The 18,060-nt window shown below is 33.9% G+C and overlaps 1 long non-coding RNA gene and 3 pseudogenes across 2 annotated transcripts; 3 read left to right on the top strand and 1 right to left on the bottom strand.

Annotated features, from left to right (window-relative positions):
- Positions 1–2,115: 2,115 nt before the first annotated feature.
- On the top strand, positions 2,116–3,406 carry LOC146916747 (uncharacterized). Its single transcript, XR_015014021.1, has 3 exons — positions 2,116–2,738; positions 2,881–2,961; positions 3,103–3,406. It is a non-coding gene; the product is annotated as an uncharacterized LOC146916747 (long non-coding RNA).
- Positions 3,407–7,683: 4,277 nt separating this feature from the next.
- On the top strand, positions 7,684–9,324 carry LOC146916746 (glutathione transferase GST 23-like; annotated as a pseudogene). Its single transcript, XR_015015259.1, has 2 exons — positions 7,684–8,229; positions 8,765–9,324. The product of XR_015015259.1 is annotated as a glutathione transferase GST 23-like (transcript).
- Positions 9,325–10,182: 858 nt separating this feature from the next.
- Positions 10,183–11,294, bottom strand: LOC146916745 (F-box/kelch-repeat protein At3g06240-like; annotated as a pseudogene).
- An 894-nt stretch (positions 11,295–12,188) lies between these two features.
- Positions 12,189–14,976, top strand: LOC146916744 (uncharacterized; annotated as a pseudogene).
- The last annotated feature ends 3,084 nt before the right edge of the window (positions 14,977–18,060 follow it).

The raw sequence follows: 18,060 nt of genomic DNA, 5'->3' as shown, positions 1-18,060 counted from the left end.
TCAGTCAAAAGATGTAAATCTATAGCTTGATTTATCCTTAATGTATTTAGGGACAACATAACCTCAATAAGTAACTTCTTCAGTAGACATAGCAGATCGAAACGTCTTAAAATTATTGTTTTTGGATTTCCAAACTGTTAAATTTGGATTTCCAAATTCTGTTATCTACCGAAGTTGTTACTAGGTTGAGTCACGACCAGGTCGCTCTCTTTAAGACGTTTCGTGGCACTACCCAAAGTTGTGCAAGGTAGACTATCAACCACGCCGCCTCCAGGATAAAACAAGTCCAGCTACAATTGTTCGATTAACTACTACACTGTAGAAAATCGTTCGAGATTTACACCTTCAAATATGGTATTAAGACCACTCTTTAATATTGAAACCACTCAAATTAATATGGTATTATTACCATTCTATTATGGTACTGAGACCACTCAAATATGGTGTTACCACCATTCTAATTTTAACTTCTCCAAAACATCAATGTGGCACTACGACCACTCAAATATGGTGATACCACCATTTCTCATCAAATAGAAAATTATTGAAATAATTTATATACTGTTAAGATCATTCTTAATTCCGACGGGACATTAGTATTACGAAAAGGGACTATGATCTTAATAGTACTCTATATTCCGAAGGGACTATGAACTTAAGACCACTCTTAATTCCGAAGGGACATTAAACCGAAGAAGGGACTATGGTCTTAAGAACACTCTTAAAATATGGTTCAATTGATTGATCGAAGCCACTCGATACGGTACGTAACCGCTCTATTTGAAACCGAAAGGGACAGAAAGGAGTAGAAGCAGAAGAAACTTGTTAAAACAAGTCGGAGGGAGAACAGAAGAAAAGAATTCCCGACAACTCAATGAAATTCTTTTCGGTGTGTAGAATGAGTGGGGGGAACTTCTCCTTTTATAGGGAGAGTTTGTAACAAAAAACGAATGACTTGGGGATTAAGTCTGCTTAATCCTTAAGCAAACGCGTTTTGTTTCTTAATTGGATATATCCGGAAGTTTCTGGATCGCGTTTTGGATTGGGTCGGATCGTAACAAATTTATTTGTTACGCGTAGCGCTTACGGATAATGATTAAATTAATTAATTAATTAATTTAACATTTTCAAGTAACAAAATAATATATATATATATATATATATATATATATATATATATATATATATCTTTTTTTTTTAACCCACGACCCATATATAAACACTTACTAGTTGGGGTGACCCTTCAATGTGGGACATTTTTAAGTCACACCCACACACTAGTTCTTTCATAGTGTTTTTCTTTTCAATTTTCTTCACTATAATTAACTAGTGTTCCAACAATTTCTTTGCAATAATATTGACCATAACTCAAAATTGGAGGAAGTTGGTTCCTTTATTATCATTTTCAAGTGGAAAATACAAATCTAAAATTCATGCCTGAGATACAATCGTCGTAGAAACTTGAAACACACTCTTTAATCTATACAATTGAGTTCGAAAATAAGTATGAGTTGGACATGTTCAATTTTTCACTTGCTTCAATGGAGGCTCTAATATTTCTTCAAGCATACGTACACGCGTGCACACACTATTCAAGCACAATAAACTCTGAATATTGAAGTCTTTTAAAATCTAATTACTCAAAATGATGTGGAGTCTTCAAAAATTGCTTAGTTCCATTTTAAGGCTACACTCCTATATATATATATATATATATATAGATATAGATATATAGCCTGTTTAATGAACATTCATACAATTGGTAATGTGTCTGGTCCTTGTTAGATTAGCTCAGTTGGTATGGACAATGAATAAAATATGCAAGGTCTAGGGTTCGATCCCTAGACACCACCCAAAAAAAAATTACAAATGGTATGGAGACCAAAATTTACATTCATCCTTGGATAGATCAAGACCAAAAGTGGTATTGAGCCTAAAATTAAAAAACATGTACCAGGGCAAACAACGCCCTAACTATTTTCCTATTATCCTATTTTGCAGCATTATTTTCCAAAAAACGCTCACAAAACCAACAAAATTTCCTTAGTATCGCAAAAAACAAAAACAACAATACCTAGTACGCCTCCTCACAAATCAAAACCTAATCAGTCCTCAATGAAAACCTTCTACCGTACATGGCTTGATTATGTACTAGACTTAGACTATGATATATTCACTAGTTCTCAAGCTCCAAAACTCTTATGTGGTATATGCATAGATTCTGTTAAAGAATCTAGGATTTTCAAAAGTGAATGCAACCATTCCTTTTGCAAAAAGTGCATATCCAAGTATGTGACAATTCAACGAAAAGAAAAAGTGGTGAAGCTGAATTGTCCAGATCCAGGTTGTTCCGTTGAACTGAAACCTGAAAACTTGCAATCCATGTTCCCTAAAAAGTTCATTGTTGAATGGGAATCTGCAAACTGTGCGTCTTCTATTGATTCGAAGGAAAAACTTTACTGCCCTTATAAGAATTGTTCTCTTTTGTTGGTGAATGATGAGGCAGATTCTGTTACAAGTTGTGAATGCCCTTCTTGTCATAGATTATTCTGTGCAAAATGTAAAGTTCCATGGCACGCGGATATGAATTGTCGGCAGTTTCAGAAGTCGAAAATAGGTGGTGAAAAGCAGTGGGATAGGAATTTTTTGGTGTTGGCTAAAAGAGAAAAGTGGCAGAGATGTCCAAAATGCTCTATGCATGTTGAGAAAACTTATGGATGTTTACATATGAGATGCAGGTTGTATTTTATAATTATATCTTACCCTCTCTAGCTTCTCCTTAATCATAAATTTGAATAGTTTTAAGTTTAATTAATCCTGTATTATGTTGATGAATAATTATTTATAATGACTCACTAGCTTTTGGATGTTTCCATTCAGGTGTGGTTGTGACTTCTGCTACAGGTGTGGTAGGAATTGGAGTCTGGTACATATTTGCGTTCAACGTCGACGTCGTTCTCCGTACGTACCTATATGAAACTCTTTGCATATTAAAATCAAAATAAGGCATATAAGAATGCATGTAATCCTAATGACACACCAACAAATTTACACATATATTCAATCTAAAAAAAAAAATCGCGTTGTTGTTCGATCTTGCAGATTGCTGGAAGCTTGTGTGCTGTTTGCAATGTGCCTATTGTTGATTGCCCTATGTTGGTATTATCTTATATGCTGAAACATGAGCTCAAGACTTGGAATAAAAGCTTCTTTTTTGTTGGAAATGTTCATCTGCTAGTGGATATTGCTCCAAGAGGTTTTCTAAGGGTTTCAGAATTATTTCTTTCATATTAGGGTTTCAGAATTATTGCTTTCTTCCAAAATCAGACATGTTTTTAAACAAATTTCTGTTTTACAATTTCGGTACTCTATTGCGGATATCCTATCGACTATTGTACCCGTTCTCGGGTCCTTCGGTTATTTTTATGCTTCTCTTAATTTTCGTGTGCTTAACTCTTGGATTATGGCACAAACTCAATTGGAGTGTAGAAATATAATGAGTTAGTATGCTATAGTGTGGAGGCCCAAGGTCTAAAAGTTTGAACCAATGAACTCAAACTTTCCATCCTATGTGAGATTTCTTTAATTTCCAACACTCCCCCTAAAGTTCACATGACTCTCTTCCTTATTTTATTTTTTATCTGGTATTTTCCTCAATGGGGCGGGTTGTTTAGTTACCGGTGCCCTTTATATTTTGGGAAATGATAGTTATCGCGACAAATGTATCGCGAACCGTTCACGAGAGATTAAATCAAGGGAACTTTTATTCCACACAACGTACCCATGTATTGTAAGTGCGTGCCTTTTAACTGCTGAACCTTAATCGTGATAAATTCATGTGGATTATTTAGCTGTATATAGCATAGCCCTTATATTTTACTTCGTGGATGTTGAGTCTCAAGACCTAGTTCATTAGTTTTTTTTTATATAGTGGACTTGACTCGAATATCAGTTGCATTATGGCGCATACTACCCAATTGCAGTGTAGATATATAGTGTGGGTTAGTTTGTGTTCATAGTGTGGCGATTCGAACCAATTGACATAAATTCTCTATCACTTATAAACACTAAAGATTTCCTTGTTCCCTCCTATGTGGTACTTCTTTAATTCCCACTGTTTTAGGGATAATTCACTAGACTTCTGTATTTATGTCATTCTAGTAATGCCTACTAGATGTAGGCTTTAATAGATTAATTTGTTACCATTTGGGTAGTAGTGTTAGTTTAGAATGTTGTTGGACAACGTTGAAGAATTTACTTGATAATTGAAAGATAATTTTAGCATGTAATGTTGTAGGGTTTAGAGCAAGAATATATTGTATTGCTCTATAATTGGATGGTTACAAATGAGCCATCTTTCCTATTTATAGATGTGAAATAAATATTCTAGATACTTGATTCTAGTTCCTTCATCACATTTCCTTGATGCTATAATGTATGCTAGAAAGGTCTAGAACCTCGTATCATATTTATGCTAGAAAGGTCTAGAACCTCGTATCATATTTTAACACTTCTCCTTGATGCATAATTCACAGTAGCTCAAATCTTGCTCTTGGAAATGCATTCGTGAATATGTGCGAAATTTGATCTTATGTAATGTCGAGCTCAATCTATTGGTCACCTCTACTTCTCAAATAAAGTGATATTTGCTTGTTATTTTGTTTTGTTCTAGTATCATACACTAGATATCGGTGATAACAATTGTTGATTTGCTATCATAGTAGATTATGGTCGATTCCTCTTCTATTTAGCCTATTTCTCCTTGTGTTCTTTGGAGCTATATAGGGTGACTTGTAGTTTCAAGGCATGTCACATGGGACTTGATACCACTATTTTCCTTCAACATGTTGTTTGTTTCTTCTCTTTCCATCTCCTACTTTTCTATGTTGTACTTGCCTGAAGGCCAAATTTGTGGGGCAAATAACACAACAATGGAGTTAGAGCAAAATGATAAGACCGTCTACTTGGTAGGTTGTGAGTAGAGAATTATCTAGGGTTAGTGCTCCTTTGGGATTCATAATTCATTCCTATTATTCCATTAAGTTGATCAATCTTTATTCTAGTTAGAATCATTCTATTGTATACACAATTTTGTCCAATTTTAGGAATTCTTTTTAACTCAGAGAGGAGTCTAACACGTTTAAAGCATAAATGCACAATGTTTAGAAGAGAAGGAAAACCTAGCAAGAGTTTCACATATGAATGCACAACTTGAAATTAAAGGAAATGGGAGACATACCTTAATGAATGCTCTGCTGCAAAAATAAGGATGCATGCTCGAAGATATAGTTTCATGGCAGCAGCATGAAAATATTTAACAATAGTAGAGTGCAAATTTTTGATGCTTGATGGAGGGGATGAAACTTGTAAGACTAACGGGTTCAAGTCACCATAGTTGGCTGAAAGATGAATAGAGATAATAATGAAAAACCTTTATTAATAAAAAAAGGTTATGTCCCTTTAAAATAGAAACAACACGTTTACCATAAAATTTAAATTATTAATTAAAAAATTAGTCAAACTCCATTAAAATGAGAACTATACTACTGTAATAGAAACACACTATTAAAAGTGCTTATTTTATTCTTTAAAATGAGAACTATACTACTGTAATAGAAACACACTATTAAAAGTGCTTATTTTATTCTTATTTGCTAAAAATATTTGATCATAATATATACAATTAAGAACAATAGAAAAACTGATAGATTCCTTCAAAAAAAAAAACAGATAGATGAACGCGTTGGTGCTTATCTTTCCACTGGTATATAATACTTTTTACAAAATAAGATAATAGTAAATTCTTTTTCTAGTGTTCAACACTATTCATATATTGCAGTGGATTGTTCCTATTTAAGTGGAATTTAATTAGTTTTTTAATTAATAATTTAAATAATTCAAATAATTAGTTTTTTCTAGTGTTCAACACTATTCATATATTGCAGTGTATAACCTCCTTGTATATACTTATTTAAAAAAAAAAAAAAAAACTTGTATATATAGTAGTGTAAAGAAATGATAATTTCTCCATATCTTCTAGTTTCTGATGCGAAGTCTTTAAGGTTCCGTTTGGAAGTTTGGAGGGGAAGAGAGTGGATGGTTTTGGAGAGATGAGATTAGAGGAAAAATAGAGAAATCTTTTAAATTTTTGAGAGAGTGGTTTGTTAGATAATGATAAATTAATATTTATTATTAATCAAAAGTGGGCTATCACTCCGGTGCTCACTCCTATGGCTATGCCGGTCACAGTGATCGAGGAAACTTTCAGCCATAACAAGAGACCTGATGTGGAAGAGGACAATGTTGAAGCATTCATATCAGACTTTGAGCAGATCTACCTAACCCTATCTGAGTGCACTAAGGCAGAGAAAAAGAAGAAGAAGCATGTGAACAAAGTGAAGCCTGCTAGTTTTAACTCTGCCGAAATGAGGATCCGTGCCCAAAAAGGTACCTCCAAAGTTGTCTTGGCAGTTACGGAATAGTTGGTTCAATTGCAAAAGAATAGCTAGGAATGTCAATACTTTTGTACAAACTTTCATAGAAAGGGTAGTCTTTTAGCAGTTGTTATGGCCAAGAATGGTCATAATCTGCCTAGCTTTTCTGTACAATGGTGGACTAAGCCACCTCTTTCCTTGGGACCTTTCATTTCTAGGGTTAGATCTCGATTTTCTTTTCTCAAGTTCTCCACTATGCGACTCTAATTTATTGGTTTAGACATCTCCTACCTTTTTTATTTTAGTGTTATAATAAAAAAAAATTATGTATTTTTAATTTTCAAAGTATTATAACAACATAGATTTTATTTAAAAAACTTACTTAAACCCCCAAAACCGTCCAAACTTGTGTTTACAATTTTTTAATTCTCCCAAATTATAGAGATTTTGTATTATGAGAAAAGCTAAACCCCCTAAAGTCTTCCACTCCATAGTTCTCCATTCTTTCCACTTTTTCCTTCCTTTTTTTACAAACTCTTCCTTCCCCTCCCTTTAAAACTTCCAAACATAACCTAACTGAGTTTCACAAAGTTAAAGATTGAACATCCAACCAAGTGAACTCTCAAAAACTGGCAATAATTTCTTCATATAATAATTTAATTACTTTTGAATGACTATGGTTACCGTGAATGTCTTCTTTAATGATTTATAAACTCTTATGTGATAATCTATTTAAAACAAGTTGTCTACCGCAATCCCAATCAAATTGTGCTAAGTGGTTACGTCATCATTATCGAATAAAATGTAGTCAAATTCAACAATGATATTTTATTTTATTAATCCTGGGAGAGGCCTTGATAATTTGCACTTCAGCCTAACTTGATTAAAAATGATTCCGTCCAAAAAACAAACTCGTATTCTCCTAAACAATATGTCTTTTTATTGAGTTTATTAACCATTTTAAGTTCTATTGTTTGTTAAATTCAACAAGGATATTCAAACTTAAATTATTTTCATAAAATTATTCAATATATCATTTTTTTCTATATCTCTTTTTTGATCATGTCGTCAATATATCACATCACCTCTCTATTTTTCCTATTTTAGGTTAAGGGGCCAATAGAATGATGGGTGTCATGAAATGTTTTTCAGTCAAATTTGTCGTCTCTAGAATATAAAAGATTACTTTGACAAGAAAATGTACACATGGAATTTAAAAAGTAACATGGATAGTTGTCTACGTGGAGATAATCAATAGAATTGTAATAATAGAAGGGGTTGGATAGCTCAATTAGTTTGAGTTTAGAGTAAATGAGTTGGAGGTCTTGATTTAAAATCTTACGAATGAGGAAATATTAATCCAACTATTAATATTTGTCATTGAAACAAAAAAAAACCTTTATCATTATACACGCCTATATATATATATATATAAGAGAGAGAACAAAGAAGGAAACAATGTTCTAAAACAAGATCATGGGAAGCCAAGATGTGAAGTTGGTGAGCTTTTGGGCGAGTCCAAATGCTATTAGGGTTGAGTGGGCCATAAAACTCAAAGGTGTTGATTATGAGTATGTGGAAGAAGATATGTATCTTCAACAAAAGCAATCTCCTTTTGGAGTTGAACCCGGTTCATAAAAAAGTTCCAGTTCTTGTTCATGGTCAGAAATCAATTGCAGAGTCATTCATTATCCTTGAATACATTGATGAAACATGGAAGCAGTTTCCACTTTTGCCTCACCATCCTCATCAAAGAGCTCTTGCTCGCTTTTGGGCTAATTTTGCTGAACAAAAGGTATTTGTTGTTTATATATACCAAATCCTTTTCTTTATCCGTTTGGTTTAAAAAAATTAAGTGGGATTGGCTTAGTAAACTATTATTTTACCATAGTATGATAGTATCGCACTCTCAATCAGGGGTGGCCATGAGTATGGGTGGGAGAGGTGGGCCGCCCAAAATACCATTTTTTTAGGGCACTAAAATTATTATTTTTATTTAGTAGTTAGTAATACATAAATATATCCTTTAAAAAAATCCTTTTTATTGGAAATAATTTTTTAAGTACCTTATTTTTTATCGGAAATAATTTTTTAAGTACCTTATTTATGAATGAATCTTTAGCAAGACAAACTCTAAGAATTTTTTTTTTTGAAAGGACACAATTTTATTGATTCGGCCAAGGCACCAAAAGTCTTAGGACCGACCCTCCTCTCAATGTCTCTTTTGAGTTGATTTTTCTGAGCATTTAGATACTAAAATGAGCTTCCATAAAAAAATAAAAAAGAACTTAAAAAAGAATTTTAATGCCTATGTTGTGCATATGTCATAGCTTTTGGATGCAGCATGGGTGGCAATGTGTAGTAGTGGGGAAGAACAAGAAAAGGCTCTGAAGCTAGCAAGAGAAGCAATAGAGAAGATAGAAGAGGAGATTAAGGGGAAGAAATTCTTTGGGGGGGACAATATAGGGTACCTTGACATTGCACTTGGATGGATTTCTTATTGGCTTCCTATTTTTGAGGAAGTTGGGTCTATGCAGATAATAGACCCATTGAAACATTCAGCCATCACTGCATGGATGACCAATTTTCTCAACCACCCTGTGATCAATGACAGCTTGCCCCCAAGAGACAAGATGCTTGTTTACTTTCACTCTCGTAGAAAGGCATTGTCTGATGCATTTCATGGCTGGTTTAGGGTTTAGATCTTTTTCACTATCAAATGTGTTTCTTAATGTGATAATTTCACATATATTTGTATTGGATTAGCTAAGTTGGATAAGATTTGGTTTTAGTCACTACTATAGTTAGAATCTTCAAATAGTAATGATCTATTAATTGCATAAATGAAGACCTTTTCAACCTTCTTAGTAGGTTGGAGGACCACGGAAAAGCCTATGTATTTTTTATAGCCAATTTTTTTTTTTTTTTTTGCTGAAGTAGTCTAGTGGCTAGAGCTCACACAATTAAATTGTGGAGAAGTGGAGTGTCCGGGGTTCGAACCCCGGCCCATACATATAATATGCAATATCCCTATCAACTGAGTTAAACTTTGAACTCTATTAGACTCTGGTATCTGGACTTAGTTTAAAACAAATAAAAAGCTAACACAATTCAACTCCCCTTCTTGTGTTTTTAGTTAGCAGTGACTCATCACCATAGATGCATGTTTACTTTGTTCATGTAGATAATTATTTTTATCCCTCACTAAATCAATTTTATTCCGAATTAAGTGTGAATACTTTAATTTGGTAATTACTTGAAAAATATTTTTTCATTTGAAATAGAGAAATGGCAAGGGTCGTAGTGTTATTAGCGTCCAATCAAATTAGAGAACAAAACTTTTTATTTTCTTAAAATATATGTGCTTTGAACAAATTTTCTAACGAAGTGCTTTGAACAAATTTTCCTTACAAATTTATTTTGAACAAACATTTTGATCTTTAGTAACACACATAAAATCATCAAATAAATTAAAATATAAAACAATTGTAGGCAGTGGCCATAACATATGAACTAAATCCAATTAGACATGTATAAATAACATTGAATCGCACAAACAATTAAAGTTGACAACATTTTAAACAAACGTACTACAAATAGTAGACGAATTAACATCTCATGACATAATACATCATCTCATAATGCAGTCATCCAAGAGTACATAATACAATTAATTATAATTATAAATATAAAGAGAATGTGAAAGATAATATTTCATAACTTCGTTCTTTTTGTTTGTGTCATCTTCTTAATCTTGGTCGTTGTCACCAAGGAATGAAAGCAAGGACTCTGAATACACAGCCACTCGGGATCCACAATCCTCACTACAATAGGATGAATGCTCTAAAAATTCCATTTTCATCATACCTTACCAATCCAGTTATACCATCTGTTCCAATAATATCACCACTTTTTGTACAACATATTGGAGAGAAATAAAGTCTGGGAATGACATCAATAGAAAAAACAAAAGTCTTAGTCCAAGACGAATGCACTTTGTATTCTTTCATCACCCATATTTCAATTATATCATTGTTCATAGTCCATACACTCAGAAAGTCATCAAATACCCACAAATCACAAGTTATAGGTTTCAAAATCATCTGGCAAAGACATGTCTAAAAGTTTTCTTTCTATCAAATCAAAGGCAATGATAATATTCATCGATAAATCATGACGAAAAGTCAACCAATGAATAATCCCATTAAAAAGCGACCCTACCATGGAATCATGAGAGGAGTTCCTATAAGAGAAGCTAATACCCTCAATTTCTTTCCACCTATTATCTCTCAACGAGAAAAACTCTAAATGTGATGAAAAATTATGGATGTTTTTGTTAAATGACATTACAACCACCAAATAATCATTTGTTGATGGGTCATACCCAAAACCATATAGATAACATAATTTCAAACCTAAATAGGAACCTTAAGGAGACAAAGGTATTTGTTTGTGAACTCTAGTGGATGGATTCCATAGGTAGAATTTTGAAGCACGGTGCAAAAATATAAACCCTCTACATGAACATTTAGTTTCAATAAAATCACAATATAGGGGACGACGACGAGGATCAAGACGCGGACGCGTAAAATTAATGTTCAATGAAGTAGAAGTATAATAATTGCTAAGTGATGCTTCAAAATAGATAAATCGAGTTTCAAGGTCTTGATTTGATATGAACAAAATTCTACGACTGTGTGCGGTAATAAATTCAAAATGTGAAATTGCAAAGTGGGTTTGAGAGATAAGAGCAAACCATAACTTACAAACACACTTGAAACGTAAAAGACACATGACCAGTAACCTCAGCAAAATTAGGATGATCAAGTCATGAGACATGTACTTTGGATTCTTCTCCATGATAACAATCAGTGGCGCCTACACCCCCCCAGCTAGCCTGGGCTAGTGCCCAGGCTCTGCTTCTACTTTGCTTGCTAAAGCCCAACCCACTAGCCCATTCCTACTTAAAAAAAAAAAAAAAATTGGGCAGAATGTGTTAATTTTTTCAGTAGCAGTAAAAACGTTTCACTCTTCTCCTTCTATCCTTCCCGCGCGCGACTACTCTCCCTCTCTGCTCTTTGTCTCTGTTTCACTTTCCTCTCCATCTCTCAAACTAGAAGCACCTCTCCCTCTCTCAACTCTTGGTCTCTATTTCATTTTCATTCCTTCTCCTCTCCTCTCCACTCTCCTCCATGAGGTTTGTTTTTCTTTATAATTTTCTTTATTTGTTCTATTTTATTGCCTCTTGTCATTTGTTAATGGGTGGGTGAATCAATTGATTATTCAAATTCAAAACTACAATTTAGAATTGTTGATTATCCATCCCCAATTTTGATTTTCGAAACCCTAATTTAGGATTGTGTATTTTGTGTGATAAGTAGAAAATTATATGAAATTATGAAAATTAGAATTGTGATTTGTGATGTTTATAACTTAGGTTGAGAGATAACAGAACAGTTGAGACAGTACACTCAAGTGCAAAAGTGTCGGATTCTTTTGCTGAAGTTGAGTTCTCATTTTCAAAATTTAAATTCCAGCAAAATGATACAAGTTTGTTAAATTAGTAGTTTCCTAGAGTAGCAAGGTTATGCGTTAATTTTTCTGTCCTTTTTGTTTCAGTTTTTGAATAAATTAAGTGTCAACATTCTATTAATGCCAAACGCTGTTTTTTTTTTTAATTTCAACTTGATTTCAATTATTAATTGCTTGTTAATTGTTATATGTGATGTGATAATGCTTGAAATAAACTTTCAGATATGAGGAGATTTTTGGTTAATAGAACAAGTAATGTGAATGTTGTGCAACCGGAAGTCGAAGTAGAAGAACCACCGCCTAATGTGGCCAATGAATTTAATCCAAATGAGATTGTGCGTGATCCAGGTCGTAGGAAACAAATTCATACATATGCTCCTGATATTCAAGACCAAGTGAGGAGGGCATATATCTTGAAGGGTCCAATGCAACCAAATTTGTCAAGTTTTCCTCGTACTCCATTTGGGAGTCAAACAAGAGCATTTTGTAGATCATGGTATGAGAAGTATGCATGGATTGAATACAGTGAGTTCAAGGATGCAGCTTATTGTTTCTATTGCTTTCTCTTTAAGAAACCCGCGAGGGCCGAGTACTTTGGTTTCGATGTCTTCACCAAAGACGGATTTAAAGATTGGAAGCATGCATCTAAAAGCTTGCAAGATCATATTGGTAAGCATGATAGTATGCACAACTCATGTATCAAGCATTATGATGATTATAATAATCAAAGACAAAGCATAGAAAGTAATTTTGCTAGAGCAACTAAGGAATCCGAAGAATTGTATAAGATCCGTTTGACTTGTTCTGTAGATTGTACTAGATATCTCATAGCACAAGGCATTGCTTTCCGTGGCCATGATGAAAAAACTACTTCTCTAAACAAGGGTAATTTTAGAGAGATGGTAGATTGGGTAAAATCTAATAATGAACAAGTGAGAGATGCTTTTGACCGTGGTGGAAAGAATTGCAAAATGACTTCCAGTGACATTCAAAAGGAACTTGCAGAGTGTTGTGCACATGAAGTTATGAATGTGATTATGAAAGAGCTTGGTGATAAACAATTCTCTGTGCTTATTGATGAGTCACGTGATATATCCGTCAAAGAGCAAATGGCGGTGATGTTGAGGTTAGTACTTGTATTTTCCAATTTATATTATCTATTATTTTCCATGGCTTATTGACACACCATTCACTGTTTCATTAACAAGAAAAAGACTCTTGCATCCTTATTAAATCATAAAACCATGTTGAACTTTATTCACGTTAAAAATGCCTCATTCCCTGTTTCATTAGCACAAAAACACAATTGCATCCTTATTCACCTTTTTAATTTAATGTGTTAATTTTGTGATTTCCCTGCTTTGGCATATTATATTTCTAGGTTTTTAAATGACAAAGGGGAAGTTGTGGAACGATTTATTGCTCTATATCATGTAAAAGATACTACTTCTGAGGCACTAAAGAATGCTCTTTATTGTATTCTTGATCGTTACAAGTTATCTATTTCAAGGATACGAGGGCAAGGATATGATGGAGCTTCAAATATGAGAGGTGAATTTAATGGTTTGCAAAGAAAGATTCTAGATGAAAACCCTTATGCTTTCTATGTCCATTGTTATGCTCACCGCTTGCAATTGGTGATTGTGTCTGTTGCTAGTAGTTGCTCATCTATTAATGATTTCTTTGAGTACATCTCCTTGATTGTAACAACATCAAGTGCATCTTGCAAGAGAAGGGATGCTTTGATAGAGACACAACACGAAGATATTTTGAAGAAACTTCAGAGTGGTGAGATATCTACAGGAAGGGGATTGAACCAATCATATACTCTTGCTAGACCCGGAGATACTAGATGGGGTTCACATCATACTACGTTGCTCCGTTTGGATCAGATGTGGTCCTCCGTGTTAGTGCTGCTTAGTATGGTTCATGAAGATGGACGTGGACCATCTCAAGCAGCGGGTTTGATAGAAAAAATGGAGAGCTTTAAATTTGCTTTCATTTTGAAGTTAATGTTAAAGTTGTTTGGTATCACAAACGAGCTTTCAAAAATCTTGCAAAGAAAAGATCTTAATATTGTGCTTGCCATGGATTTAATTAATGTTGCCAAAGATCGGTTGGCCACATTGAGAGATAGTGGTTGGGATAATTTATTTGTTGATGTACAAGAATTTTGTGTTGCTAAAGGTATTCCGGTGCCAAATATGGATGAAGAAATACCGGTTCGGGGTCGTTCAAGACTAGAAGGGAGGACTGTCACTAATCTTCACCATTACTGTGCCGAGATTTTTTATGTTGCTATTGACAAAATATGTGTGGAGATGGATCATCGCTTTAGTGAAGGAAGTAACATTGTACTTGATTGCTTCTCATGTCTTGATCCCAAGAACTCTTTATCCAAGTTTGATGTTGATAAGCTTGCTCGTCTTGCTGATATTTATCATGCAGACTTTTCTGATGATGACCGTGGAACAATAAGGGAGCAACTTGACACTTATGTACTTCAAGTGAAAAGGCATGCTTCCTTTTCTTCTTGTGAAGATGTTCAAAGTTTGGCTATGAAGATGGTTCAAACTGAGAAACATTTGGTATTTCCATTGGTCTACAAACTCATTGAGTTAGCTTTGATATTGCCGGTGTCGACAGCTTCCGTTGAAAGAGCTTTTTCAGCAATGAAGATTATCAAGACTAAATTGCGCAACAAGATGAACGATGCGTGGTTGAATGACTTGATGATATGTTAAACCGAGCGGGAGATATTCAAGTCACTTGATGATGTTGATATTATTCGAACATTCACTCGAAAGAGGTCGCGGAAAGGGCATTTACCTCATAATTTTATTTAGCACGCTATTGACAGGTTATATTTCATCTTTCTTATTTTAAATTGTACTTTTGTTAAAAAAATGACGAACCTCTTTTATTTCGATTTATGACTATTTATATAGATTATGTCACATGAAGTTGCGATAAAGTTTTTGCCCAGGCTCTATAAAAATCCTGGCTTCGCCACTGATAACAACTCTATACAGTTTCGATACAGTTTGATCCCAACTCATGATCGTGTTTTTAAATATACATATTTTTTCTTGACATTTCATTAAAGTCATCAATTAATGTGCACACTGAAATGGTGGGAAATTCATGAACCTTTTTTAGAGAAAAGGGAAGAAATAAATGAGAGCAATTAAATATTCAACAATTTGTTAAATATATGGTAGATTCTAGGGTGAGGGATCAATTAAGTCCCTCACCGGTGGACCATGAAAATAAAACCGTTAGATTTAATTAATGATCTAGATCAATTGAAAATAAAAATGAGAGCATCTATAATTTTCACACTGTATCATACGCCTACTTTCTTGACCTCTACCTCTCCCTCCAATGGTGATTCAATTCAATGGAGAAAATTTAAAATTTCCAATTCTAAAATCTCCAATGGAAATGGCTATCATCGAACGAATGTTGAGTGGGAGGGTCAAAGTTAAACTACTACCAACATAAATCTTCATATCTTCACCAACATAATAATAATACATATTAAATGCTCTTAGGGCAACTGCAAATACTGCCAACATAACTCCTAATATCTTCATCTGTCAAAAAAAAAAAAAAAAACTCCTAATATCTTCACCAATTAAACTCTTTCTCGTCAATTTACAAGAGTCCTCAAGAATTGCATTATTGAAGCACCTTCCAACTTGCAAAAAATCTGGAAAGTTTAATTAAAACTAATCCATTGAATCACGACGTGTAGTACCTGGTAGGGAGAGGAAGACATGGGGTCACGATACAGTGTGACAATTATAAATGCTCTCACTTTTATTTTCAATTGATCTAGATCATTAATTAAATCTAACGGTTTTATATTCATGGTCCACCGGTGAGGGACTTAATTGACCCCTCACCCTAGAATCCACCTAAATTCATAGTTAAGAGAACTAAATATTTTTTTTCTTGAATTAAAAAAAAATTTAGTTCCCTTAACTAAGAATTTAAATATAAAAGGTAGTTTTGAAATTAGACAAAAAAATTAATGTAATTTCTTCTTTCATTAAAAATAAAATAAAAAAAATACTACTCCTTCCGTTTCAAAATGAATGTCGTTTTAGCAAAAAAAAAAATGTTTCAAAATGAATGTCACTTTCAGTTTCCAATGCAATAATAACTTTTTCTTTTCAATTGTACCCTTCAATTAATACTATGTTACACTACTTCCAAAGTATTATTTTTTCTTTAATAAAAAACAAATCAATAGTTGATTAGGATAATTTGGTAAAATTGCTATGACATTTGACTACTTTATTTCATTCCTTAATATGTATGCAATTGACTAAAGCTACCCACATTTTAAATGGAGGGAGTATATATTACTATAACAAATCCGTAAACTTGTGTATGTTGTAAACATTCAAAGGATTCAACCAATTACAGATGGGAAAAATAACTAATATCTTTGTGTTATAAAAAATAGTTTAAAAATGTTCTAAGTAGAATAAAAATCAAAAGGGTAATTTCAATATTATAAAAAGGGTTAAATATGTTTTTACTCCTTACATTTTGTGCCTCTTTGAAGAATAGTTCTTACATTTCATTAAATGTTTTTAAAATATTCACATTTTATCTCCGTCATCAAAATTAGTCTCTGGGGTTAATTCTCTAACGGAATGCTGATGTGGCAGTTAGTGGGTCCCAATTATTTTAAGGTTAAATATATTTTTATCCCTACATTTTGCGTGACTTTGAAGAATAGTCCTTATTATTTTAGGGATTTTAAACTTCTTTTCTTTTGCTAAGTTACTGGTTCGTTAAGTTCATGTTATATTTTAATTTTAAGAATTGTATGTAATTATCGTACAGGTTCATTATCTCTATATATCAAGGATAGATAACAATGTGCTAAGATCTATCAGTTTAATGTTTCAGAAGTTAATATTTACCATTTAGGAATCTGTTGTGAATTCGATGAAAAATCACACCAATAACAACTTGATGTGTGGAGCAAGGGGTAATCAAGCAACCAATACAAGTGGTTAACAGTTATAATCACAAACAAAAGTAGAAAACAGCGAGAGAAAGAAAGAGAGAACACAAAAGAATTTGTTGACCCAGTTCGGTCCAAATTGACCTAGTCTGGGGGAGAGAGTAGCCCTCCGTTTCACTATAATGATGAGTAATTTTACAAAAGAGATATCAATGGGTTACAAGAATAAGTCTCCCGACTAATTCTACCCAAAGCCCTAATCACTTCCCGTGACCAAGAGACTAAATCCTAATAGTGTTTCCCAAGGTGAATCAACCCTCAAACCTTAGTGTTTGTTGCCAAGAGACAAACTCTATACAAACCCTAGTTTTATTATTGCCTTTCTAAACCCTTGTTTCAGCCTCCTCTGTCTCAAGGTTTACTCTGATACAAATTCTATATTTATAGTAAAAGAATCCTCAATAAAACTGGAACAAATCTAGACCCGAAAATACGTTTCTGTTTTATTTTCTGCCGTCAAAATCGGCCACCGTGCTCACCAAATCGGCCACCGATAAATGTCGAACCTGAAGCTCAAATAAAACAGGTCAAAATCGGCCACCGTGCCTTGAAAATCGGCCACTGATTTTCAGCTTCCAGAATTCCAATTTCTTCAATTTTGAGGCACTTTCACAACAGTCTCCACCTTGACTCTAAATTAGTGATGATGCCAAACCATCAACCACTATGCTGCTCTTTCCCTTGCTTCCCACTACACCAAGTAGCTCCACAAGTTTGCACCCTAACCTCTTTAACCATCAGAATGCCTTCCGCCTTCTCGAAGGTCCTTGTAGTCCAACTACACTAGGAATTTTAGGTAGTTCCACAAGCACTCACCTAAAGCTCTTCAGCCATCGGAACGTCTTCCGTCTTCTCGAAGAGTCCTTGCAGTCCAACTACACTAGGAGTTTTTGGTAGTTCCACAAGCATTCACCATAACAGGTAGATCATGAGTATTGTTGCCTTCGCCTCTACCTCAACTAGGAAATGTGTGCATCCCACTATGTCTTCAACCTTGAAACTCGACCTCAACAGGTAGATCATGAGTATTGTTTCCTTCGCCTCTCCAGA

Source organism: Medicago sativa, chromosome 6 (assembly GCF_051527215.1).
Source record: "Medicago sativa cultivar Bolivia chromosome 6, Bolivia_mono, whole genome shotgun sequence".
Classification (NCBI taxonomy): Eukaryota; Viridiplantae; Streptophyta; class Magnoliopsida; order Fabales; family Fabaceae; genus Medicago; species Medicago sativa.
This window is presented reverse-complemented; position numbering and strand designations above follow the sequence as displayed.